This window comes from Macaca thibetana, chromosome 2 (assembly GCF_024542745.1).
Source record: "Macaca thibetana thibetana isolate TM-01 chromosome 2, ASM2454274v1, whole genome shotgun sequence".
Taxonomy (NCBI): Eukaryota; Metazoa; Chordata; class Mammalia; order Primates; family Cercopithecidae; genus Macaca; species Macaca thibetana.
Window position 1 is genome coordinate 119261210 of NC_065579.1, and position 22300 is coordinate 119283509.

General features: G+C 40.0%; 1 protein-coding gene and 1 long non-coding RNA gene across 11 annotated transcripts in view; one reads left to right on the top strand and one right to left on the bottom strand.

Moving 5' to 3' along the window:
* Window positions 1-22300, bottom strand: part of PSMD6 (proteasome 26S subunit, non-ATPase 6) — a 1096682-nt gene that overhangs the window by 876024 nt on the left and 198358 nt on the right. The window lies entirely within an intron of this gene.
* The window catches only part of LOC126948844 (uncharacterized), a 347273-nt gene that overhangs the window by 204370 nt on the left and 120603 nt on the right, over window positions 1-22300 (top strand). The gene's annotated exons all lie outside the window — the stretch shown is intronic.

The following is a 22300-nucleotide window of genomic DNA, read 5'->3' on the forward strand; positions in this document are numbered from 1 at the left end:
GCAAATCACTTTTATCCAGAAGGAAAGATAGCCCTACAGGTTACTCTTTTTCTTTTTTTGCCTTAAAGGAAATTAACCAGTTTTGTATCTAACTTTGCAATCTTGTTCTGGCATTTTTAACTGACTAAATATATATCAGTTTCTTATATCCTCCTTTAAACCAGCTTTGTCATCCTGCTGCGTCCTCTGTTCCTTGCTACTGAGTTAAAGAAATCCTTGACATGTGCTCACCATATATGTGAGAGTATCATGTTTCTAACTTTTTAAAAATTATACTCTGACAAAGGGATTGAACAGATGCACCCTGTAGGAATTTGATTTAAATAGGTTCTAAATTCAATATTGGGCAGATTGTTCTCTTGACAAAATTTATGTAAGTGCTTCTTGGCTTTTCCAACAACTCAGCAGTATGGCACAGAGACTGAGTCCAGACTTTGAAGAGCTGGGTCAAGGTCCACAGAGGCTACTGTCAAGATGATACACAAGAAAGTAGTAGAAACAAACTAAAAGAGAAAGAGTAGGGGAGGGTAGAAACTTTTTTCTTTTTTTTTTTTTTTTTTTTTTTTTTGAGAGAGTTTCACTCTTATTGCCCAGGCTGGAGTGCAAAGGTGTGATCTCAGCTCACTGCAACCTCTGCCGCCTGGGTTCAAGTGATTCTCCTGCCTCAGCCTCCCAAGTAGCTGGGATTACAGGCATGCACCACCATGCCCAGCTAATTTTGTATTTTTAGTAGAGATGGGGTTTCTCCATGTTGGTCAGGCTGGTCTCGAACTCCTGACCTCAGGTGATCTGCCCGCCTCGGCCTCCCAAAGTGCTGGGATTATAGGCGTGAGCCAGCATACCCAGCACCTTTCTCTATTTTGTATAATACTATATAGCTTCATTTTTTAAAGTAATGAGCCCACAGAAATACATAAACTAAAAATAAAAGTTGCATATACAGGGAGGCAACTTAGTATTGTGACTAAGAAGATTTTGACACCACACATAACACGATTAAAGTCAACACTCTACCACTTGCTAGCTGTGGAATCTTGGATAAGTTGTCTGATTTCTTTGAACCTCAGTTTCCTCATCTATAAAATAAAAATCATATCAACTAGATTATACAGCAGTTGTGATGATGAAATTAGATAATGTCTGGCACATAGTATGGACTGGATCAATACTAGTTCTTCTTGTCATCACTTCAGGGAACCTAGAATTCCATAAAGTAATTTATCAAAAAGGCAACATCTAATGTCTCCCATCTGATCTTGAAAATTCTTAAGAATTATGCATTCTCCTCCATGCTTTATTTTAATTTGTACATAATTTCCTCCCAAATACATCCAGTAAAGATGTGCCATATTTATATTGACTTTGCCTCTTCTTGGTAAGCTCAGGGTATCATCAGAAGTACACATACCCTAGACAGGAAAGCATGGCATCCGTGATAGATGTTAGGTTATGGGTTCAGTTTTTCTGAAATGAAACTTATTTTAGTTGACTGTGAAGAATCAAGAACATCAAATAAGATACACAGAAACATATACATACCAGTACCAGTACCACCACCACCACCACCACCCAAACAATGACCAAACACTACCCAAAACTCACCAGAATTTGCCATTTTAAAAAATTATTGCTGGTAAAGGCAAAGAAAGAAAGAAAAAGGATTTCAAGAGAAAGTGAAAGAGGCTAGGATGGGGGCAGAGGATTTGTTTCCTCTGCCTTCTAGAATACATAATTTAAAGCAATTTGCCTGTTAGTATATAGAAGATCCCAGAGAAGGGAGGTTCATAAGCAAATGCCTCTCCAAAGAACCCAAAGTAGCCCTGACAGACAATCTAGGAGAATCCCTCTCCCAGGCCCAGCTCCCAAGGGACACATAACCAAGGTTCTGCTGCTTTGCCGATGGTAGTGTGGAGGCACCATTATGTGTGCCTGTCGATTTCTCAAGAAGTTAGAGGAGGAGAAACAGGCAAATATTGTATCTTTTAGTCCCATATACTTGTCACTGACTCCCATTACTCAGAAAGAAATCTAAGCTCAACAGGTCTGACGAGTCCCAGCTGGACTCTGGCATTCAAATGTCATAAGTGCTGTACCTTGTTCTCTCTGGACTCTGGCATTCACACGATGACATAAGTGCTCTCCATCTTTTGCGCAGGCCCTCTTCCTGGCAGGGAATGCTTGCACTGGACATAGTTAGCTACTACACAGAAAGCGCTCACCCTCTACCTATGTCTATGCAGCCACATCCCTCCAGCAAAGGACACCGATTGACTCACCTTGAAACACATCCCTAACAATGAGCCAATCACCACAATCATGGGAATCAAATACTTTCATTGGCTAGTCTGGGTCACATGACCACCCCTGGGGCCAATAGTTGAAATCAAGCACGTCTGAACCAAAGGGACTGACCATGCTTTCCACAGTATAAAGGAGGAATTGTGCCCCTAAAAGATGCTGGGCAGTCTTGGTTCCCAAGAGAATAGAAAAAACTATTATGTATTAATGTACCTAACAGCATTAGTCACAATAGCCGAAAGGTAAAACAATGCAAATGTCCATGAATTGATGAATAAACAAATTACGGCATATTTATACAATGGAATATTGTTCAACCACTAAAAGGAATGAAGTACTAAATCTATAATATGGGTGAACCTTGAAAATATTATGCTATGTGAAAGAAGCCAGTCACAAAAGGCTACATATTCTTTGTTTATTTATATGAAATGTTAGACGAGGCTAATCCATAGAAACAGGAAATAGTGATTGCGAGGGGCTGCGAGGAGAGGGAAAGAAGAGTAATGGTTAATAGGTACGGAGTTGCTTTTTGGGATGATGAAAACGTTCTGCAATTCAGTAGTGGTGACAGTTGCACAATTCGCTGAATATTCTAAAAACCACTGAACTTGTATTTAAAAGGGTAAATTTTATGGCATGTAAATTATATTTCGTCTCAATAAAATAAAAATACCATTGCTCCAACACTAACGTCTTCACCAAGTGAAGTGGTGAGGCTGAATAGTGCTGGCATTACCACTAGATGGAATGAGAGCTAATGGTAAATTCGTAGCAAGTATTAAGTGAAATAATTTTTGCTAAAATAGTCCTCTTCTTCACCTTTACCCAGTGCCCTTAAGGGATCCTTTAGTATTACTTTTATTTTATTAGTGTCTATACTACATTACTCAAAAGAGTATTACCATATTACTAAAGAGTCCTTCCTTTGGGCATAAACAGGCTTTGGCTGTCAGTGCCCTTTAAATGGTTTCTGCTCCCTATAGCCCATTATTTTAAGAAACTTGTTCAGCCTCTACTTCCTGAGATTCTTCCCATACATTGCTTAGCATACTGCGTGGGAACATGGAAGGCACTCAGTAACTGTTAATTCCCAGTGCTATTATTACTGATCCAACTCTGGGGTCATCATAAAGAGGCCAATTCCTAGTATTGCCTAGGATTCCTGGAGAAAAGCCAGTTGAGTGTTTTATTGGATCCCGGCAGTCAACAGGATGCATCACTACTCCCTAAGTTGGTTGAAGTGGTAATTTGTTAATGAATGGAGGTAAGGGTGTGGCTTAGGAAACACACAGGAGGTAGCAAGGCACCCAGAGACTGACAAACCCAAGCAGTCATGACCATCCCTTGGCTGAAGATAGAGGAGGAAGTATTGTTTCAGAATTTGAGGGAGGAAGGCAGAAATCCTCCAACTTGTCTCTCTCACCCTCTCACTTCCTTGTCAGGGTCGTTTTCTAGCTGAACTCAACTTGAAGCTAGCTGGTCAAGGAGAGCCTGGGATGCAGTCTATAGGTGTCAGCCTCCTAGGACAAGAGATAGGTGAACCATTACTCTAGGGGAAGAGAGAGAGAGAGAGAATAACTATGTTTTTAAAACCTGGAGTCAAATATATGGTTAATTGCCTATTCACTCCTGGTGGTTGAAATTCTCTTTATATAGGAGGCCCGTCATGGTTCTGAGTTCTGGCAACCTTCTTCCCTTCGTTAGTAAATGCTGCCATTAAAACAACAACCTAAGCAAGTCGGAGGACAGGCAAAGGCAACTTGAGCTACTTAATTTCAAAGTTCCAGCTTTTTGAATAGCATTAAAGTCTGTTTCTCATAGAAGGCAAATTAGTTCATTTCAAATGTGCTCTGTGAATATCAACAGACCACCCAAATGTTTACATATTTTATACCATCCTCCTAGTGGGTTTCAAAAAAATAATTTAAAACCCAGCTAGTCTGAGAGAAAAAGGGGGCACTCATGCATATAAATTGTCTGCATTAAGGGCCAGTTCCATATTAAAACAACATTAATTATTCATTTAGTGAAGTAGAAAAATTTACCTATCATAGAAAAACCCCTAGGGTGACATTGTTTTCCACAAACCTGCTTGTAAGCCCAATAACATCCCAAATACCCCTCTTATTCAACCTCTCTCTCTGGAAATGAGAAAAGGCTATAGAAAGAAAAACAATTGAGCACTTTATTGCTACACCATGTCTTAGAGGTTGACGTATTCAAGTTCTCTCAAACCTGGAGGTCAGATCCAGAATTCCAGAGCTGAAGGACTGTGCATGGAAAATAATCCCTTGCCTCTGGCTCTTTAATAAAGTCAAAACTTTGGGAAAAGTCAGCAGGGTCTGTTTCAGGACTGGGATTTCGGGTCCTGGCAGAAAAGGACCCCCTGAGGAGGTGTCTAACACCTGGCTGAGTTTCCAAGTCCTCCCTTCCCCACTCCCCAGTGACTTTCTGGAAACAGAACAATCGTTGTCCAAACTCAACTCACAGTAGTCCACCAAGAGAAAAGTCTATTGTTCTGCCAACTGGAATGCTTTAGATTTTCAACAGCAGATTGAGGGCATGTCCTAGGGACCCGAGGAAGAAGAGTTTCCAAAGAATACATTTTTATTTGCTAGAAAACAACCACCTTGTTCATTTAATCATAACAAAGTCAGGGATCTGAATCTTTCTACTCTACTGGAAAAAAAAAAAAAAAAAATAACTGCCCTTGCCACTTCCCTCAAAATACTATGGAATCATGGCAGTGGTCTTAAAGAATGTGCATTGTTGTTCTGGTTTTGATGAACTGGAAAGTTTGATGTGTAGCCTATTTTCAGAAATCTTGTATGTAAACTTGACATTGCTAAGGGTGCAGGGTTGTTAAAATTTTGAGAATAGCAGCTATCTACCTGGAGTCACCAAAGAAGCCTTGGGGAGGTCCAACAACCTACAAAGACCCTCCCTGTCACTTGTCGGCATGGGCTGAAACTCAGTCTTTAGAGATTGTTTATTTGGATCTTTCAACTTTGTTTTTTAAGAAACTCATATTCAAATGCAAACAGCAGTAAGAAAGCACACTTTTGGAACTGTTGGATCCTTGGCAGTTTGAGGAAAGGTGGTAGAGGGCAGTAGAGTGATAACATGGCTTGAAAAGAGGGTATTGAAAGACTGCTAAAAATACTTTTACCTACTTTATAATTTTTGTGCAGATTTATCACTGTAGCCGTAATTTCTTTCAAAAGAGAGAGGCTTAAGGTTAGAAGATCCCACTTACAGTTGTGTAGCCTTTGTCAAGTCTCTTAACATTCCTAAGCCTCAGTTTTACCATCAGTAAAATGGGGCAATAATACATTATTAATTTTGTGAGGATTACATGAGATAATTTATAGGAAGTTACTAACATGGTACTTAGGACATGGTAGGTGTTCAGTAAATGTAATATAGTGATAATGATGACGATTCCATCTGCTCCCTACAAATAGATAAACAAGGAAGAACATTTAAATGTGTACAGAGAAGGGGAAAAATAAGGAAGAAGCAGATGGCTGGAACATTTCAATGGCAGCTGGCTCTCTGTTTCACTACTTCTGTCCCTTGCTGGGAATAGGGAGGCTTAATAAAGGAACCCTCATTGCTTTCTGTACAGCTGATTGGATTTGGAGGAGAGAGGGAAACACAGGGGAAACCATAAATAGATGCAGCTGTCTGAGTCCTCAGGTCTGTCCTTGGGAGAATATTTATTTAGCTCCAAGAAAACAGTTTTATTTGGCAAAGTATGATTTTAAAATTTCTTGCATCTAAATGCTAACATTTCCTTTCTCCAACTAACTGCTTAGTAACTTTAATCATGTGGCCCTATAGATAGACTTTTCTGTAGCTACTAGTCTATCTAAAATTTAACTTGCTTGATATGGGCCTATCTCAGACTACATTGCATCATGTAGTGATGAGATGGGATAGAAGTTGGGAAGATAGTGGAAAACAGAGCAAAAATACTATTAATAGATTTGAGGTCAAATTGAGCATGTGGGTTTGATGATAGTCCTAATTTTCTCACCAGCAGGGTTTGCAATGGAAGGAAACTTGTGTGGATAAGGGTTTAGTCCTTGTAAAGAAGACTGAAAAGCCATTCCACTATTTTTAACTAATGGAAATAATTTCACAGGCATAGAGCTGTGAAAATTTTTAAAAAATATATTCTTAATTATTACTATTTTTCAATGTTTATCTAATGGCTTGATTTTCTGGTGGCATGTTTAGCATCTTTAAAGAGAAAACTTGTTTCATTAACTTAGTAATGTGCATTTATGATGGGCATGTGTGTGATCATCTAGGGAGAAGTGAAGGAAAGAGGAGAAACTGATGTAGAACTGAACTCTGAGGTTCACCAAACTGCCATCTCTGCAGTTACCAATGGGGCACTAGGGTTTTCTAGATGTTCTGCCATTTTCATTTAGTCAATTTCTAGCTATAGGAACATACCTATCTTTCAAGTTCAATGTAGCACTTTGTCAACTGGGCCCTAACACAACACTCTGGGGTCACCATATCTCAGAGATGGTCTGAAATGGGCTCTAGACTTCAACTCCAAGGTGTGATACTGGACCATGGCTGCCTCATATCTGTCTACCTGTGAATGTTGTCTCAAGATCTACTTTACAGGTTCCTCTCCACCCAAATCCAAATGAAGGTATCCTTGGCTCCTCTTACTCTTACATTTTCCCAGACATGTTAGAAATCCTCTAAGGCTTATCTAGGATTCCAGTGTACATAGATCTTCAGGGCTACCAATTGCCACATGCATATCTCCTGGGAATGGAAATTCCTATAAACACTCTGTATACAAACACTAGTAACTTTCTGGCCAACAATCCTACTTCATTAGCTGCTATTAATGTTAGTGTTACTCTCCATCCTTCCTCCCAATTCTGGTAATAAGAGTACAAAACCAGGTAAAATATCTTCTTAGAAGAAGTTTGAGATTGCTTTTAGGTAGGGAGACTAATTTATTCCTATTGTTTCAGCATTATTTCTTTTTAGCATTTGCATTTTTTTATACCTAATAGGTGTATATATTTGGGAGATACATGTGATGTTTTGTATATTCATGTAATGTGTAAAGATTGCATTAGGGTAATTAGGATGTCTACCATATTTACCTTTTCTTTACCAGCATTATTATTAATAGAACCCCTTTCATCCCTAAAATTGTTGCAATATCAACGCTAAAGTATAAGATCACAATGTTTCAGTTTAGGTAAAGTTATGTTGCCAGAATAAAGAGACCCCTAAAAACAGTGGTTTAAATAATACGGATATTTATTTCTTATGTAGAGTCCTGAGATGAACGTCATCCAAGATGGCAGGGTTTCTTTTCCACAGGATCCTCCAGGAGCCAAAGTTCCCTCCATACTGTTATCCCACCATCTCTTAAGTGGCTCGGTCTGTCTGCATGTTTAAGTCTGGATCATATATTTGGTTACAGCTCACATGAAGGGAGAGAGGAAGTATGAAGGAGAGCATGCCCACAGGTTGAAGGCCCAGAATCCAAAGCCACACATATAATTTCTGCTCCCATTTCTACTGGCAAGAACCCAGTTACATAGCCATGCAGAGGGCATTTTTCTAAGTTCCTTGCAAAGCAAAGCATGGGGCAAATGCTTTTGTGCTGTTAGGGAATACCATGCCAAGAAGCAGAAGTGAGTAAAAAATTCAATGTGCAAGGAAGGAACTAGATCAAACAGGAGGGTGCATTACTGAGTTAACCAACTCTTGGTATCAAGTGAGATCAATTGTTCTTGCGGGACCATGTCTTCTGAGAGGCCATGTATATGGTTGGAGAATCTATTCATTGGTTTTCATTTCCTATTGGTAAAAGGTTCAGAGACATTAAATCCCCTGAAGTTTCAAGCTGCACATCTTTTCTTCCTTGCTTTCTTCCTTCTATTCATCCACCCAACATATCCAACACAGTTCTTTAATGTACAATTCTATGAGTAAGGAAAAATGCATACAATTGTGTAACCACCATCATAATTAAGATAAGGAAAAGCTCCATCATCTCAAAAAATTCATTTTTTCTCATTATTAGCCATATAAATGACCATTGGTCTCTCTTCTGTTCCTATGTTTTACCTGGGTAGGAATATCACATAAAATGGAATCCCACTATATGTAGACTTTTGATTCTTCTAGCTTTTTCACTTAACATAATATATTGATGTTCATCCATGTTGTTGAATGTGTCAATTTTTTTTTATTGTTGAGTAGTATCTGTAGAATGGATATAGCACAGTATGATAGTTCATTCATGCGATGAAAGACATTTGGCTTTGATTTGGTATTCTTAGGAATAAGGTGCTTTAAATATTCACATTGCTGTTTTGGTATGAGCAGGTATTCATTTGTCTTGTAAATCTCACAACATTCTTGTGAGGTAGATATTCATATCTCTATAATACAGATGAAAATATTGGGTCCCATGGAAGTTAAATAACTGACCCAGTGTTACAGAGCTAGTTGAGTGTTGAAAACTGGATTTCAAACCATGTGTCAAGCCCATGGTCTTGGGGAAAAAGACACATAAGCAAATGGTTATATTACTATGAACAAAAGTCAAATATATATATATATCTCCAAACAAAACCATGGAATCTAAGAAAAGTGTGCCTAACCCTTTTCCTTCAGGTGATCATGGAAGTCTCCAGGTTAGATCTAAAATTCTGGGTCTCAAAGCATGAGTAGGTGTCCTTTAAGGAGGCAGGATGGTAGAAGGGCTATAATGTAAGTATCCCAGTGAGTTAGTTTTGTTGTTTGCTGCCTCCCAAGCACCTGGAACAGTATTCTACATATAGTAGGCATTCAGTAAATATTTCTCAAATGAATGAATGCATTTCCACCAAAGGGCATAGCCTATGTAAGTACAGGTCACTTGGTTCACATTAAGTCCCCTTCCCTGGTACATGGCCTTTTCTTCAGATGTTAAGAGAAATTATTCAGCTGCTATTCATGGAGGCCTTTGCAGAAAATTACGACATGATTTTTTAATTTCCAGTTGGAACTGGAAAGAATCCAGTGGCCACACCCTCTATCTGAAGCCCTGGGATTCAAGAGTCTTTATCTCTAACAAGCCCTATTCGAGAAGCCAGGCCTTGGCCTCTGTGAACCACCACAAAGTGCAGACAAACAGAAGGGAGATGTGAAACTTTGGAGGCAGGCTTATCTTTTAGGGCTCTGCCAACTCCCTGCATGTCATCGATTCTGTTCCTTGTCTCTAAGGCACCTGCTCAAGTTCTTGCCAAAGAAGGCTAAAGCCCATGGAGTGGCAGGTCCCAAGGGAGAGAAAAGGAAAGGGCAAGCTATTATTCAAGAAGCTCTCTTGAAAGGGGGGTCTTAGTAGCTACACTGGGGTGTCAGAAAGGCAGGTGGACTGCCTTCTGTCCTTTTTGCTTCCTTACTCTAAATGTAGCACTCACTATTATAGAAATTTCGCTAACACTATAAATCAGAAGAAGAGTCTAAAATTATCTTTATTCCAACATTGAAAGAGTAGTTCTTAACATATTAGAATTCATACTTTTATGCTTAGAGGCATACACAGGCACACAGACACATACAACAGAATGATCCCCGTAGCCTACTTTTCTACATAATCAAGTACCAGGAACATTTTGCATATCATTAACTATGAGTCAACAAGCTCATTTTAAATAGCTGCATTTTGTTTGAAAACTAGTTTAAACAATTATCAGGATACACTTACCTTTAAACCATTTATTGTTTTTTGGGAGAAAAGTCCTCATGTGGTGGCTTTGGTGTGGGTTTTGGGTTTGAGTCTTACCTCCTGGCATTTTCAGGCTGCATAACTTCGAGCAAGGGACTTGAGTATGTTGCCTCATCAGTAAAAAGAGGATGATAGTAATACCTACTTGATATGTCTCTTGCAAGGATCCGATGGCATGATTCATATGAAATACTTGGCATGACACCCAGCACACAGAAAGCCCTCTGTACACGTTAGCTATGATTAGTTTTTTAAAAAATAGTACAAACAATACAGAAAAACATAAAATTTAAAAACCACCTATAATTTTCCCAACCAGAGATGACTGATGTTACCTGTGTCATATTACACGTGTGCTCCTGAAATCAGTATATTGCAGGCATCTTTTCATCTCCAGTAATAGTGCTCTGTAGTCTCTATCATTGTTTAAAAATAACTGTAGAGCATTCCATTGATGCAAATATGCCAGGATACATTATTGACAAAGAAGAAAATAAAGTTAAGTCCAATAGAGCACACGTCCTGGGTTATGAGCTTGGCCAAATCCTCATTGTGCATATTTCATAACACCAGCTAAGAATAATCTTGCTGCAAACTCAAGCTCTGCAGAGTCAGGAAGGATCTGAGAGCTGTGTTCCAATTTCCAGATTGGAGCTGACCTTGATTGTTCTAGGACATCACCCTTCACCTACATACTATGCTATTGGTCCTCAGAAGAATTAAAATGGGAAACAGTCAAGTTGCCCTCGTTGTTTCTGCTGATTCAGCAAGCAGGAGACTCCCCCAGAGAATTCATGGTGGTTTGGAAGCCTGGGGTTCAGGCTCTGCTGAGGTTCCAGCCTCCTGGGGGCCAGATGAGGGGCGGACTTGTTTACACTGCATCCCAGACCAAACAGCTGGGGAAACTGTAACCTCTTTAATTTTGCTCTGCTGCCTTAAAGAGGAATTTGATTATACCACATAAGGAAGAAGTTTCTTTTTCTCATTCTTTCCCTCTCCTTCTTTCTTCCCTTTGACTTTTTTTTCTTTTCCTCATTCTCTCCCTGACTCCCTTGCTTTTTTTTTTTTTTTTTTTTTTTTTTTTTTTTTTTTTAACCCCCTCCTCTTCTTTTCTCTCTCTTTTCCTCTCTTATTCCTCTTCCACCTTCCATAACAAATAATTTTGGGGGAAAGTTCTAAAAAGAGAGAAATCCTTTATTTTTAGAGCCAGAAAGATTTTTTTTTTTTTTCCTTTGGCCAAAGATTTGTTTGCAGCTGAAAGAACTAGTGAAATAAATGGACCAAAGGCCTATTTCTTATTCAGGCAAAATGTCCATGGAAAGTACTGAAAAGGCCAAACCTCGTGGTGACCTTAGAGATTATATTTTTGGAAGAAAAAGATTGGAGTTTGTTTTCTACCCCTGCCCCAACCAGGCCTCTTTCCAGCACTCTGACCCAGCTCCTCCAGTTGGGAAGTCTATTCCTTCAATCAAAGGAAACGGAGTGGAATTCAAGAGAGGGACAGCCCAACTCCCAGCTGTATGTCATCTGCCAATCTGACAAATATCAGTTCTACATTCTCTTCCAAGGCATTGATCAATATATTGCATGGGATGAAGACCTGTGGCCTGCAATTAGAGCCCTCAGTTCAATCCCTATTTATTTATTAGAAAGGCAAAGAGGGTAGTATAGTTAAACGCAAGAATCCTAACTCTTTTATTTACAAGCTTTGGGTCTTCAAGAATATGACTCAGCCTCTTCAAGCCTCCATTTATCCATCTACAAAGGTGGGAATAACAATGGCACCCATCTGGCAAGGTGGTGTATTGTATGCAAAAGGCTTAGTGCAGTACCTGACTCAGGCAGTTTGCAGTCATTGGAGGTAATTATTAATAATTCAGTTAGCTGAGAATCCAACTCATCAAATTATCATCTAGCCCATGCTTTCCAACACAAAAAGCACACATCTGTTTATCAAATGCCCTTGCTGAAATTAAAGTGCATGCTGTCTGGAATATTTTATTGATCTATCAAAAATAAACCATTAAAAGAGGAAATAAAGTTATCCCAGGATGACTTGAACCTCTGCATGCTCCCAGCCGTCTCTGGCTGAACTCATTTTCCTAAATGTTCATAAAATGTATATAATAATAAGATTCTGAATGCTAGATACATTGCCTTATAGTTTTTAGAATCCACATTTTTCTCATTTTTGAAAACTGGAATAACATATTCCTGTCTCCAATTCCCTGGCCTTGCTCCCAGTCTCTGATTTCTCTAAGATTGCTGACAGTGGTTTTTTTTTTGTTTTGTTTTGTTTTGTTTTGTTTTGTTTTGTTTGAGACGGAGTCTCACTCTGTCGCCCAGGCTGGAGTGCAGTGGCTCGATCTCGGCTCACTGCAAGCTCCGCCTCCCGGGTTCACGCCATTCTCCTGCCTCAGCCTCCCGAGTATCTGGGACTACAGGCGCCCACAACCGCGCCCGGCTAATTTTTTTTTTGTATTTTTAGTAGAGACGGGGTTTCACCGTGGTCTCGATCTCCTGACCTTGTGATCCGCCCGCCTCGGCCTCCCAAAGTGCTGGGATTACAGGCGTGAGCCACCGCGCCCGGCCGACAGTGGTTTTGTAATCACATCTGCAAGTTCTTTCTGTATTCTAGAATCCAATCCAACTTGAATTCATTAAATGTCTAGTTCCTCTTTTATTATCTCTTGTGCTATCTTGAGCTTTAATTCTCTCTTTAAAAACATGTTTCTTTAAAAATATATATATATATATATATAAAAGTAGTACATATTCATGGCTAAAAATTTCAAAAATATGGTTAAGCAAAATGAAGAGGTAGAAAATCATCAGTAATCCTAGCATGCTGAGATAATAGTGCTTCCTGATTTGAGATAAAACCTTCTAGCATTTTTCTTTGTAAAAATAGATACACAGGCTGTTGGATAAATAAAGCATGAACATATTTCCATATAATTAGCTCTTTTTTTCTACAACAATATTTTTAATGTTAGCATACGATTTCAGTGTAGTAATGTGAGATAATTTTTACTGAGCTCAGCCCCTTTGGTTGAGCATTTTGGCTTTTTGGCTACGAGCTGTATTATTAGTGTTATAGTTACTACTTTGATAAAAGAAGTAGGCGTTCAGTAAATAGTTGTTGATATCCTTAAGTAAGGAGGCTCCAGAGGCATGAGAATGTAGACTTCACAAGTAGAGACACTCTGCCCTGATGCCTCTTGTTCTCATGCTAGATGGCTGACCTCAGGCAAGTCACTCTACTCTTCAGGGACATAGTTTTCCTTTTGGGAATTCTCTCCTGTTAAGGGGTGGGGGTGACAGATAGTGGCTTCCAGAACGGACTCTTGTAAAGGTGAAGTGCAACACTGAATACAGATGCTTGCAGCATAGTGCTTGGCTCTTAGGAAGGACCCAATAAATAATAGCCATTGTTACTAATATTATTTTTGTTATAAGTTCTTACATGGTTCAAGGTCTATGTACTTTGAAAGTAAAGATGTTGTTGGAGGTCAATGAGTCCCTTAATTCAGGGATTTACATTTTGAGCTCAAGGCAAAGTGCATGGAATCTGACAGTACACTGTAAATAATATTAATATGAAGACTCATGCAGAGGCACTCATATAATATGTATAACTAGCTCTGCTATAACAAGATATATGCATTTGTAAAAATCATCATGCTAGGCAAAGCAGTGCAATAAACACCACATATATCATGGGAGATGGGGTACGGCAGTGGTTCTCAACCACTCACAATCCTCCATGATTTTCTCCCTCTCCCCAGGCTATATTTGGCAATGTCTATAATCATTTTGGGTCACTACACTGGGGAGTAGGGGAATCAGGGCTACTGGCATCTAGTAGGTAGATGCTGGCCAGGGTGGTTGCTAAATATCCTACAATGCACAGGACAGCCCCACCCCACTCCCCCAGCAAAGAATTATCCAGCGCAAAGTATCAGCATTGCTGAAGTTGAGAAACCCTAGGTTTGAGGGCGCAAAACTCAAAAACTTGTCAATGACACATTAAAAAACAAACCAAACAGGAATTAACAACAACAACAACAAATGGTAACACCATTTAACCCATGTTAAATGGTTAAGAAATGCATAGATACAATAAATATTGCGCTTTTCCTTGTCAAAGACCTGGCGTCTGCCTATGAAAGTGAAGGTGGGAAGGGTTGCTGCTTTTGAGCTATTGTGAAGTGGTGGGAGGGGGTTATCTAGAATCAGAGAGAAAGTTGCAGCACCGGATGTGCATGGTGTGGCTCATGACAACATGGTAGACTGAGATAGATGACAGATGGTGGAGGTGTATGCATTTTGTGTATTCCTATTAGGTGCAGTTCAGCTGGGTGCAGTTTTCGGCATTCATCTAGTGTTTCTGGGGGATGAAATTGTGTATAAGCAAACGTGAAATCCAGTTATGTTCAAATTGTTCCCTAATATATTAATGCCATTGGAACAAATTCATGATTTCAAAACAAGCCTTATAGCAGAACTGACTTTACATACTTAATTGCACTGAATGGACTTGGCTAAAATTGTAATTTATAGCACCAGTGATTCCTAAAAGTATGGCAGATATTATTAGCAAAGAGAGTTTTAACCCATAGAAATTACCAAACTGAAATATTTTAGGGAAATAAGTAGGGCCCTGTTTATACAAACTCTTTCACATGCCACTGTCACAAGACTTTTCCATGACCTGGCAAGTGGCCCATACTATTAATAACAAAATCTACTTAAAATCTTATATAATGCTGAAATAGTTAAGGGCAAATTATATATGTAACATTTGCTTCAAAATAATCTGGATTTGGACAGTATGTGGGAGGTGCTAATAGGAAACAAGATTGGCCATGAGTTGAATGAAATTAGGAAATGAAAACATGAGGCTTGGTTATCATCTTCTCCCTACTTTTGAATAATAAATGGAAAAAGAAGAGTAGTCCATTTAAAAATCATGTACAAGCAGTGGATTTGCAAGCAGGTTCATATAAATACTGATTTTAAAATAGAGATGCCATTTTTGAATGTAGGGTTTGTGTGTTGCCACTGTAATGAAATATCATGCTAAAAACATGGGCTGGGCTGAAAGTATTTAAAGCATGCTTACTTTCTTCAGGTTCCAAAGGATGGACTATGCTGAGTAGAGCGTGATGTTTAGCAAAGGCTGTTGTCAAAGGGAAAAAATTAACATTCCAGTCATGGTCAGTGACAAGACAAATACTTGGAGTGGAGTTTCACCGAGCTGAAAATATAAGAAGCCCTAACAGAGGAGATGAGACTGAGTCAGGACGTATGTTGATTCTCTCCGTAGGAAACTTGACTAAGCAGAGAATCCGTGGTTATGAGCATGGGTGAGCGTTAGAGCTTGACCTCACCAGGGAGGCCTGGGTTCACTAAGTGGCCTTGGGCACTAATCTAATCATTGTGAGAAATTTTGTTTCCCTTCAGGTTTGTGAAAACTGGATTCACCTTGTAATGGAAAAAAAGTACGATGTAAAGAAACAACAAAATGGATGCTTGTGATAATAAAGACATAAATTGGAATAGACTCGCAAAAACTCTTAAGTGATTTTGAGTTGATCTATGGAGGATCTGATGAAAACTAGAAATACTCTCCCAAGAAAAAATACATATGTAAATTCACAAAACGTTTGCCTGTCTATGAATTCACAGACCCCTTAGTATCCATTCAGGACACTGGGTTGAAAACTGGAATTAGAAGCTGTGATTGGTCCAATCCAGAAGCCAAGATTGCAGTGAGGGGGATACAGGTTACACATGCAGCTGTTGCTTCTGATGTGTTTCTCCAGCCTGAACTACTTCTACTCTCCAAATTCTGCTCCATTCTTTAAAGACCCCTGCTTTAGGGAGGCCTTTCTCAGCCTGTGCTATCTACAGAAGTTTTTCCTCTGAACTCACAGTAACTCTCAGTGTTGCTATTTTGGTCCTTAAGCATACATTCTCTTTGAATGCTTATCTCTGGATGTCTGAGAGAGAGAGAGAGAGAGAGAGAGAATGTTACCACCTGTCTAACTTGACTGCAAGCAATGTTACCACCTGTCTAACTTGAGAGCAAGACCATTTATCATACTTCCTGGTATATCCCCCCAGTATCATGTAGAGAACTAACAGACGGGCAGACATGTGGTTATAAAGTAGGTTCCCATAAGATATTATGGATTGAATAGATGAATCTTCTACTCCTTTCCTTACTCCTTCCCCTAGCACTTTAAGCTTAGTGCTCTCTATCGCTTTTGTCTGGAGCACCTTTCTCTACCAGAAATCCGTTGGAAACTCCCATGGGTGTCCTGGGGATGAAAGTTCAGAGCTCTCAGGGAATTCCTCCATCTTCTACTTTCTTCCCCTCTCTGCCTCCTCCCTGCTCCCTGGTTCCATCCCATGAGATTCTGGAAGACCTCTGTCAGGTACCTATGTGTAGCACATCACATGACAATGATTCCCTGTGACATTGCTAAGAATACATAAGGTACATTGAGTACAGAAGAACATGTTTACTAGATTATTCATTTATTTTAATGTGCATTTGTAACATTGTAACCATATATCCTGCGCATTATTTCCCAGAGAATATTGATTAGGATGAGTCTACATTTGAAATTGAGATCATAGGTTAAAGAAAAATAGTAAGTAAATAATAGTTCGCTTGCTATGGTTTTATAGCAGAATTTGTGCAGGTGCGGTGAATGTTCGTATTTTCTGAGCACCAGGCTGGCCATTAACAGGCAGATGTGTTGTTAACATAAATGTCTTCATGTCCTTCTCCCTTCCTAGGAGGCAGCCCTAGGATTGTAGGGACAGGGTCTGAACCAGCCCTGTAATTCCTAGAAGTGGTGCTCAGGGATGGTTGGCTGAATTGAGTCATGCTGTATTGAATTTAAAAATTCTGTCTCAACATTAGCTTTCCCTCCTCAAAGCACTATTGTGGCTAATCCCTGGAACAGAGGGAAAGCAGGAAGATGGGAAGGAAAATCACAGCTCTGCTTCTCAACACATCTCCAAGTGGTCCAGACAGACCACTACAGAAGCCTATCCTAATTGAACCCCACTGGATGCCATTGTTTGATTATGTCTTCTTCCTCATTTTTCTATCCAGCTCTAAAGCCTACTTATGGATGTGTAAAGAGCTTTCTTTGACTTTAACACAATTAGCCAAGGATTCTCTTCACCACAAAGGCAGGTTTCACCCACCCAAGCATTTGCTAATGTCACAGAACAATGATGATTACCTAGCTAATGGTGGAGGGGTGGGGGTTACGGAAAGAGAGGAAAAGCAAAACATCAAAATTGCACAGAGGGAAAACTTAGCCAACTAACACCTGCCAGAAAAGACTAGAGGGTGGGGCTGGAGTGAGCAGGTTCCGCTGGGCTCTTCCCTAGGGAGGTTGCTGAAACTTCCCAACTCTGAATGTCTTTGTGTGAGAGGTGAGGGGTGGGTGGAAGTGAGTGAGTCCTGCCTGGGAGGCGAACAAAGAAAGGAAAAGGGAAAGGCAAGGGTGCTTCCACTTCTCAAGGTAACATACTTGAATGAATCCAGCATTGAAATTAGCCCTAATCACTGGTGATTCATTTTGAAAAATCACAAAGGGCCTTTTTTCCCCTCTGTTTCCGCTTTAGGGATTTCCCAGGCTAAAAGGGCAGCCCAGTTTGAGTCACTGGTTTTAAGAAACCAAGAAATGATAACGTGGAACAGATCATCAACTGCACTCCTGAGGGCTGTTAACCCTGTGTTTACAAGAATTCTTTCAAAAATTATTTATCTACAATTAAATCTGAATTCCTGTAACTCCAGGTACTAAGGTATTCCTGCCTTCTTTTTTGTACTGCATCTCGACAAGTTTGAATGGTCAGAGGCTCCACCTAGAAAAAGTGACAAGTTGAAATTATAATCAATTCTGTTTGTTACTTATTACCAGGTATAATAAGGACCAGCTCTCCTTTATGGGGTATATGGTTAGGTATCTTTAATAGAGAGATTTCTCTAGAGCATCAATATCATTTCACTTTTATTGATCAAAAAATAACAATGACCATTTTTGAGTGCCTAGTATAATCTAGGCACTTAACATACATAATTTCTTTTATTTCTCACAAGAATCCAATGAGCTAACGCTTCCTTGCTGAACAGTTAAGAAAACTAAGACCTAGTTAATAAGTGGCCCAGCCAAGATATGAACCCCAAGTTTTATCTGTTTCAAACTATGTCTTTCCATTCCCCTTATTGTGTTTCTAGAAACTATAGAAAAGACTTAGGAAAAGCAAGAAGCAGTGGGACTCAGCATAGCAGTCAAGGGAAACACAACTTATCACACAGATCCATAACATATGACACATCTTTTGCTATGAGATACCTGACCAAACTCATGTCCGAATTCACACGTGCCAATCAGTCTCCATGAGTCTCCTTGGGCATGCGCCTCAGTGTCCCCTATGTGTTCCCCAGTCAGATGCCCTCCACCCACACTAGCACCATATTTATATTTATTATCTTGTTAATTGTTGGGAAGAGGGGAAACAGCCATTAGTGGGCCATGCATTTTCAATGATTTAATTCCTAGTATTTGTGAGCACCAAGAGTGCAATGCTCAGCAATCACCCATTTCCATGAGGATCTGAGGTTCTGAAAAGAAAGTCCCATCATCATCGTGGGTTCTCTTTTGTCATTTCCAGTTCCAGGAGTTGCTCCTCTCACTGTGAAATAGTTGAACAGCCAGAGTCAGTATGGATGGAAAGACAGAAAAAAGAGCTGACAGGCTCAAAAGCAGGCAGAAGATTAGAAGGGGAAAGACGAGTCTTCCATGAGGGATCATTTTAAACATTCCTGCCATTGTGTTGCTTTATTTTCTAAGCATCAGTTTTAGTGCTTAATGCTAATCTATGGGGATCTCTTCCCAGAAGCAACCTCCTTATTCATGGACTGTCTGAAATTGATTGCTCAATTTAGCTGTGATAAAAATAAAGTACAAGTGCTTCATGTTCCATAATTACCAGAAAGGAGAATAGCTTGGAGTTCTGGGGGCCAAGGCAGGTCCTGATGATATCTCCTAACAAGCCCAAATCACGTTTATTACTGATTGCCCCTTGGAGAGCCAGTTCTAGTAGAAATTTTTAACTTCGTAATGTGCTGCCACACATGGACTTCTTAGCTCCATCTAACCCCAGGCCAAATACCAGGGCTAATGACTGCCCTTTGGTGATGTTGTCCAGACCCTCTTCAGTCCACTCTCACACTCTGCAGCATTCTTGGAGGCTGCTGGAAAACTGGAGCTGGGCTGGCTTATAAAAACTAGGAATTTGCCGCCTCCTTAAAGATCCCATCCCCTCCCCTCAGCATACTCTCCCTGGGAGGTTTCACATTCTTTGCATCCCCCAACTCCCCAAGCTTAGTACTGAGCCTATGGTTTACATTTGGGTGGAATTGAATTGAGGTAGAAAGGGCACATGTTGTCATCATTTCCATTTACAGATGGTGAAATCAAGACCCTTAGGTTAAAGTCATTTGCCTGGTGTCACAAACGTAATTGAACGTAACTGGTCAGGTTGGCAGTAGATGGAGTTCAAGGCTTAAGTAAGTAGTATTTTAGTGGTCATTGGAGATAAAGTTTGAAGACATGGATAAGATTGGATGGTAGGTACCTAATGTATCAGGAGCCTCAGAAGGTAAGGGATAGAGTGGCAAGAGGAGATGGTGATATGAAGGAGCTGTGGATAGGACCGCTTAGAGCCATGGGCTATCAATGACTAAGGAAGTGAAATTTGTCTTTGCCAAGCTTAATTGAATGTGAATTTTTAAGAGTGTGGCTCAAACCATCACTAACTATGGGAAGGCTGGAGAAAAGATTAAATTTCTCTTTGCCCTATTCTCAGCATTTCTAGATAATCAGAATATCTAGAGCAAAGGTTTCCAACAGTGGCACTATTGATATTGGGGACTGGGTAATTTATTGGAGGAGGTTGGCAACTTGTGCATGGTAGGATGTTGAACGACAGCCCTATATTCTACTTGCTACATCCTAGCACTGTATGTACACTACACTCTCAATTATGACAATCAGAAATGTCTCCAGACATTGCCAAGTGTCTCCTGGGAAGAAAAATTGCCCCCCAGTTCAAAACGATGGATCTAGATAAAGGCCTTAGTCCAGTGGTAGGCATGCATCAAATGCTTAGTAAGTCTTTTTATTTTTCACTTTCCTTTTTGCTCTTCCTTTCCCACATGGTGTCATCCATTTCCAAATGACTCTTATGCCCTCTGTTTCATCAGTTGCATTCAAAACCACCTCTGCAGAAGAAACCTGCCAAGTGCATTTACATTGTGAGTGTTTTCATTTTAATATGGGCACATCACCTTAAGCCACAGACACCATCTGAGTTAAGTTTAGGCACCAATGACCTGGGTGAGGCATGTATTTTAGAGACATTTCCTTCCTAACCTCTCAGAAAACAGTCCATGCAAATGGTTTGTATACTGCCCACTTATAAGACATAAATGAGTCATTCCCAAAGTGTGTTAGGATGTGTTAGGTACTAAGAGAGTTTTGTGATTAAATACATTTGAGAAATTCTGGGTTAATTAAAATTAAACAAGTCTCTCTACTTCTCAGGTCTTCTCAGAACCTTGAAGATGCTCACATATACTGTGAATATTCATGAAGGAATATGATTTTTAGCTTTTTACAAACTTATTTTCACAGGCCAAGGGCCAGCAAACTACGGTCTATGGCCCAAATCTAGTCTACTGTCTATTTTTGTAAACAAAATTTTACTGGAACACAACCATGTCCACTCATTTACGTATTGTCTATGGTTGTTTTCATGCTATTAATACAATGGTAAGTTGAGTGGTTTTTACAGAAACCCCACAAAGCCTAAAGTCTTCACTATTTGGCTTTTAAAAGAAGAAATTTGGCCGGGCGCAGCGGCTTATGCCTGTAATCCCAGCACTTTGGGAGGCCGAGGCGGGTGGATCACCTGAGGTCAGGAGACTGGTCAACATGGTGAAACCCCGTCTTTACTAAAAATACAAAAATTAGTCAGGCATGGTGGCAGGCACCTGTAGTTGCAGCTACTTGGGAGGCTGAGGCAGGAGAATCACTTGAACCCAGAAGGCAGAGGTTGCAGTGAGTCGGGATCACACCATTGCACTCCAGCCTGGGTGACACAACAAGACTCCATCTCAAAAAAAAAAAAAAAAAAAAATTCTCTCTTGTTAGAGGCAGAGTATTCCATGGAATACACACTAGGAAACATGTGTTTAGAGAACCTCAATATTGAAAAGGATTTTAAAGGTCATCTAGCCCTCTGTAGCTGTGACTTCACAACGACCATGTTATGATATGGTTTGGTTTTGTCCCCACCCAAATCTCATCTTGAATTGTAGCTCCCATAATCCCCATGTGTTGTGGAGAAGAACCAAGTGGGAGATAATTGAATCATGGGGCAGTTTTCCGCATACTGTTCTCATGGTAGTAAATAAATCTCACAAGATCTGATGGTTTTATACAAAACCCTTTCATTTGGTTCTCATTCTCTCTTGTCTGCCACCATGTAAGATGTGCCTTTAGCCTTCTGCCATGATTGTGGGGCCTTCCCCAGCCATGTGGAACTGTGAGTCCATATACCTCTTTTTCTTTATAAATTACCCAGTCTCAGGTATGTCTTTATCAGCAGTATGAAAAAGGACTAATACAGTGTCCTTAAGAATCACCTGGAGAGCTTGTTACAAATGCAGATTCCTGGGATCCTGTCCTGACCTACTGACCCAGAATGTCTAGTGGGAATGCCTAGGAACTGGTATTTAACCAAATCACCCACCCATTCATATGCACAGCTAAACTGGTTACCTCTGATCTAATCCAACTGCCAACCCTGTACCTCACTCTCTCAAGTATCCTCAGCATGACAGCTCAGTTTCCCTCTTCATACCTCTAATGGTGGAGAACTCACTACTTCCCAAACAGCCCCTTCTATTTTTACTCTACAGTAATTATCAGAAAGTTCTAATGTTGAACACAAATGTGTCTTCTAGGAATGTCTGCACATTGGCTTTTATTTTCTTACACTTCCACCTCTTGCCAGCTGTGACGTGTATTTAAACAGGAAGGTAGAGGCCAAACTTACCCCAAACATCTACACAGGAAGGCTTTTCTGGCTCTTTCAGACAATGTTGAGCTTGTCCTGCCCTGTACTTTCAAAGTG